Raw genomic sequence first — 5,893 nt, 5'->3', positions numbered from 1 at the left:
GGAAGAAATTTACATGGAACAGTCAAAGGATTTTGTGGTTCCAGAAAAAGAAAATAAGGTGTGTAAACTTGTTAAGTCACTTTATGGACTAAAACAAGCACCTAAGCAATGGCATGCAAAGTTTGACCAAACCATGTTGACAAACGAATTCAAAATTAATGAATGTTATAAATGTGTTTATATTAAAGACACTCCAAGTCACCAAGTCATTGTGTGTTTATATGTGGATGATATGTTGATTATCAGTAGAGACATTTCAGACATAAATGCAACGAAATGAATGCTCGAAAGCAAGTTCGATATGAAAGACCTTGGAGTTGCGGATGTGATCTTAGGGATAAAAATCCATAGAACTCCACAAGGGTTGGCATTGTCACAGTCTCATTACATCGAAAAGGTACTTGATAAATTCAAGTATATAGAATTTGGTATTGCCAAGACTCCATTGGATGTGAGCTTTGCACTTCGAAAGAATGGAGGTGAAAGTGACTCACAATTGGAATAGGCAAGAGTCTTGGGATGTTTAATGTATATAATGAACTATACACAACCAGACATAGCATGTTATTAGTAAGTTGAGTCGGTACACAAGTAATCCTAATAAAACTCATTGGATGGCAATGAAAAGAGTTTTGGGGCATCTTAAATACACTCAAGACTACACTTTGCATTATAATAAATATCCTGCGGTACTTGAAGGATATAGTGATGCAAATTGGATCACCGGATCGAACAACGTAAAATTCATGAGTGGATATGTATTTACTATCGGTGGAGGAGCGGTCTATTGAAAATCATCCAAACAAACTTGTATTGCTCACTCTACAATGGAATCTGAATTTATCGCATTAGATAAAGCCGGTGAAGAAGCAGTATGACTCAAGAATTTCTTGGAAGATATTCCTTATTGGCCCAAACCAGTGGCACCAATATGTATAAACCGTGATAGCCAAGCGGCGATAGGTAGATCAAGGAGCATGATGTACAACGGTAAATCTCGTCACATAAGACGAAGACATAATACCGTTAGATAATGGGTTTAAGGCCTAGGATAAGTCAGCATGACGGTAACTCTACCTAGCAAACTGGAGATCCCAAGAGCTAGGTTCAAGGAGATCAAACAAAGTTGTGTCTGATAGGCTCAACGTTGTCAATATACCCCAATCCATTCTCATGATATAGACAATGTTTAGTAAATAAGGATAAGACTTAAGGTGAAAAGTCTTTTAATGATTATCTAAATTTGGCAGATTTGACCAAATATTTTAATCTATAGGATTGAACGTTTAGAAATCACCTATGTGAGGGAGAAGTGGAAGCCGCTTCAAGGAGAATGTTAGTAAAGGCCTATTCTCTAAGCTCTCAAAAAATCAGGACGTGTTCATGGCTGAAAAGAACAAAACCGTGAGAACCATAAACGGTAAAAGGCCAGTTGTATGACGTGTGTTGTCTATGTGTACACTAAAGCTCGAAGATTCAAAGATATCAAATCTACCGATTGACCGAGTGCATCCGATACATGTTCACTACGAAAATTTCAAAGGAAAACCCACTTATCTTAATGCAATTAGTCTTTGCTTGATGATCAAATATTTTTCCGTAAAGTTTTACAAAGAATAGTCATTCCCCATTCATGTAGGGGGTTGTTGGATTCAATTGACGTGAATGAAAAATGGAGGGACACAACCTTTTATGAAAAGACATTTCATTTTGGAAAAGGAGTGACTGTTCAGATAGTTGTGTCTGTTCAAAAAAAGACACAATGTTTCGAATGAACAGATATGACTCTTCCAATGGATACATCTTTTCGGATGAACCACTGCCACCTTTCGGAAGGGGCATTTGATAGCTATATAAACCTGCATTTATCCACAAGTTTTGGTATGAATTTTTTTTTGAAATACAAACTCTTCTTGTCTTCAAAACATTCCTTGTGACCAATCAAATCGTTGAGTGAGTTTGACGAATCTAATTATTTGAGGTACCACTATAGTTGGATTGAAAGTCATTTTATCATGGGAGGAAGATTCCAAAACCTCGGGTACAGTGAGGGGAATTATTACTTAAGGACACTTCGTGAAGTCGGGGGACTTGGCTTTACATTTCTGTTTCATCTTAATTTTTGAAAAAATAAAACACACTTCTTAGAAAGATCACTTTGATCTTGTGTTGAGGTGTTGTTGTACTTCTTAGTGTTCTTGTTTTAAACTTGAAATAGTCTTGAAGTTATTGTGTTAAATTAGAGATTTTGTACCCGCAAACGTTGAAAAAAGAACAGTCTATTCATATTAGATATAAATACAGTACCTATTTAGCCATTATATTCGATTAACAGCCGCTGTATTTACTTTTACTCGGTGGTCTGTATTCATAAAAAATATATATACACTACATATTTAGTCTCTTCAAAACACTACCATTTTTTTTTCTTTTTCGTGTTTTCCTCGATTTTTTTTTCTGTTTTTATTTTTTTGTTTTTTTTTTGTTTTTTTTTCCTCTCTTCTATCTTTAACTTCTATTTCTCATTCTTCTTTTCTTTTATTCTTTGATTTTTTTGTTTTCTTTTTTGTACTTATTTTCTTATCATTTTTTTTGTTCTATTTTATATTTTTTGTATTTTTGAAAAATATGACTACTCGAGCACAAGTTATGGATGATAACGTAAATACCATAATTATTTATCGTATTTGCAGTCACACTGTCATTTACATTTTTGTATTCATTGATACAACTATATTTGTATTTTAAATTTCGCGCTTGTATTGGTATTTCGCATTTGTATTTGTATTTTATAGTTCACAGTTGTATTTGTATTTGTTAGTTCTCATAGTTCTCACCATCGTTTATTTTTATATAATTCGCACTTGTATTTTAAAGAACTATTTTGTATGTGTATTTTATAATTGACTGTATATTATATTGAATTATATTTGTATTGCGGTTTTATTGTGTTTGCATACAGATATTATATTTGTATTTGCATTCTATTTTTGTCGATTTTTTTTTATTTTTAAAGAATTATTTTATATTTGTATTTGTAAATTGATTGCATATTGTATTTAGCGGTGATTATGTACAATTTTTCATTTGTATTTGTATACAAACAAGTAAATGTATTAATTTTAGAGAGAAGTATACATTACCCCCCTGAACTTGTCATGTTTTATTCATGGTACACCTGAACTTTAACTTGTCCTAATTACTCCCCAAACTTGTTGTTTTAGTAAGTCACATGGCCCTTTTTTTACTGACTGTCCACTGCGTGTAATACACGCGCGGACACGTGGAAAAAAGTGCTGATGTGGTGTCCACGTGGATAAATACCATCCACTTTCCTTATATTTATCGTATATTAAAAAACAACTCACTTCTACCCTTAATTATTTGATTTCTCTATAAAAAAAATTTATATTTTTTCAATCTTTCTCAACTCTAAAATAGTGAAAGGTTGAATTTTTTTCGATCAAGTAAGCTATTATCTAAAAATTTATACTTTTTTGTGTGTGTTAAAAATATAAAATTATTTTTTTCGGTTAGTGTTTCATAGTAGTTTTCGATTAGTGTTTCGATTAGTATTTTGAGGAGACTCATATGCACAAATACGTTTCTTGTTATAATTAATGGAGTAAGAATTTCAATTTAAGTTAGGGGTGTACGAAAATTGAATCGATAAAAATGTTATTGATTTGTCGTTATTAGGTTAACGATTTTTTACTGATTTTGTAAAAAAATCATTGGGTCATTGATTCGATTTTGATTTTTTTCATTGGGTTATTGGGTAAATTGATAACCCAATAAGTTTATGCTAAATTACTATTTTACACCCCATAAGTAGAATTTTAGTTGCGACTAAAATTCAGTTTTTTTAATGTTGTTACTACTTTTTCTATTTAATGAGTATTTTTTTATCAGTTAAATCGAAAATCAAATTTTTAGGAACTAAAAATAGATAACCAATATAACTACATTTATTATAATTATGTGTCTTAATTTATTTAGTATTTATTTATTTATTTATGTATTATTTTTAAAAATATCTGCTTCGATATTTTGTACATTTTTTAGTTACAATAACTCATATGATATATACAATTAAGATTACAAAATTGAAGGAGTTTTACAGGAATGGAAACTGGAGTTTTAGATTGGATTAATAAATGGATGAAATTTTTTTTAGATTAATAAACGAAATTTTTACAAAATTAATAAACGGATGAAATTTTTATTTCATAAACTAATTAATAAACTGGAGTTTTACAAAATTAATAAATTGATGAATTTTTTTTTTTAGATTGGAAGTAATGGAGGAAGAGGAGATAGTTGTATTTTTTGAAAAAATTAAAGAAAAGTGATTTTTTTTTCATTTTTTAACCATTAAAAATTCTGATGTGGCTGAAAAATCGCTCCATCACGCGCGTGATGGAGTGTGAAACCAAACATTTTGCCACATCAATAAAAAGGGGCCACAGGACATACTAAAAGAACAAGTTCGGAGTGATACTTAGAACTAGTCAAAGTTTAGGTGTACCATGAATAAAACATGACAAGTTCAGGGGATTAATTGATACTTCTCTCTTAATTTTATTTTCTTGATTCTAAAATATATAAATATGTAATGTGTCATTTGATACAAATATACCGTTTTGTATTTATATGTCAAAATTATCATTCGTATTTGTAAATAAACAAACATCACTTGATACAAATACAGTTACAAACAAATAAAACAAATGATTTTACAAATACAAATACAATATGTATTTGTATATATTGTATAGTATAAAAATTTGAATTGTAGTTATTTGTATCAATAAATACAACTCGTATCAATAAATACAAACAAGTATTCATAGAAAGAAAATCAATCGTTCTTTTCAATAATTAAAAAATACAAATGATAGTTCGCATTTTATTTATATTTTATAGTTCACACTTGTATTTGTATGTTATAGTTTGCATTTATATTTGTATTTTATAATTCGCACTTATATTTGTATGTTATAGTTCGTATTTGTATTTGTATTTTATAGTTCACACTTATATTTGTGTGCTATAATTTGTATTTGTATTTGTATTTTATAGTTCGCACTTGTATTATGTTTGTTAGTTCGCACAAATGAAAAGGAGAAAAAATAAAAAGGAAAAAAAAGAGAAAAAATGGGAGAAAAAGAAAGAAATGTTATGAAATATAAAAACAAGAACAAGAAAATATAAACAAGAATAAGAATAAATAGAGAGTGAAAATAGAGTAATTCTTTATTTCTTTTGGGAATCTTAATTATAAGATTGAGAATATAATGAATAAAACCCTCTATTTATAGGAAAAAAATACTTCTAGTTTCTGACTAAAAGACAGATACTTTAAATCCTGATATATATCAACTAAATCTCTTATTAGATCTTAACAGACATTCACTATAATGTAAATACAAGGAGAAAAGATTTTTTAAAAAAAAAAGGAGAGTTATTGAAAATAAAAGAAAAAAATGAAAAAGAAAAAAGTTAAAAAAGAAAAAAGAATGAGAAAACAAGAAAAAGGAAAAGTAAAACTGAAAAAAAAAACTGAAAAGAAAAACGAAAAAAGAAAGTAATAGAAAATAGAAAAAAAATACATAAAAGAGACTAAGAATTGTAATTAAGAATAATTAATGGGCTAGAGAGAATTACGAATTATAATTAATTGAAACTTAGGCTAAATAGAATAATTAGAGTGTATGTTTGCTAGTTATCCCTATTTTTAACCCTTTTCCCTAAAAAAAAATTGAATTTCTCGACTAATGAGACTCCATTCTCCAATCATAAAGAAGACAAACCTTTTAATTTTCTTGTAGTTCCACAGTTGTAGATTGTAAATTGTAATCATGCTGATCTATAGAGTATTGAGCTTCATACG

This window comes from Capsicum annuum, chromosome 3 (genome assembly GCF_002878395.1).
Source record: "Capsicum annuum cultivar UCD-10X-F1 chromosome 3, UCD10Xv1.1, whole genome shotgun sequence".
Lineage (NCBI taxonomy): Eukaryota > Viridiplantae > Streptophyta > Magnoliopsida > Solanales > Solanaceae > Capsicum > Capsicum annuum.
This window is presented reverse-complemented; position numbering follows the sequence as displayed.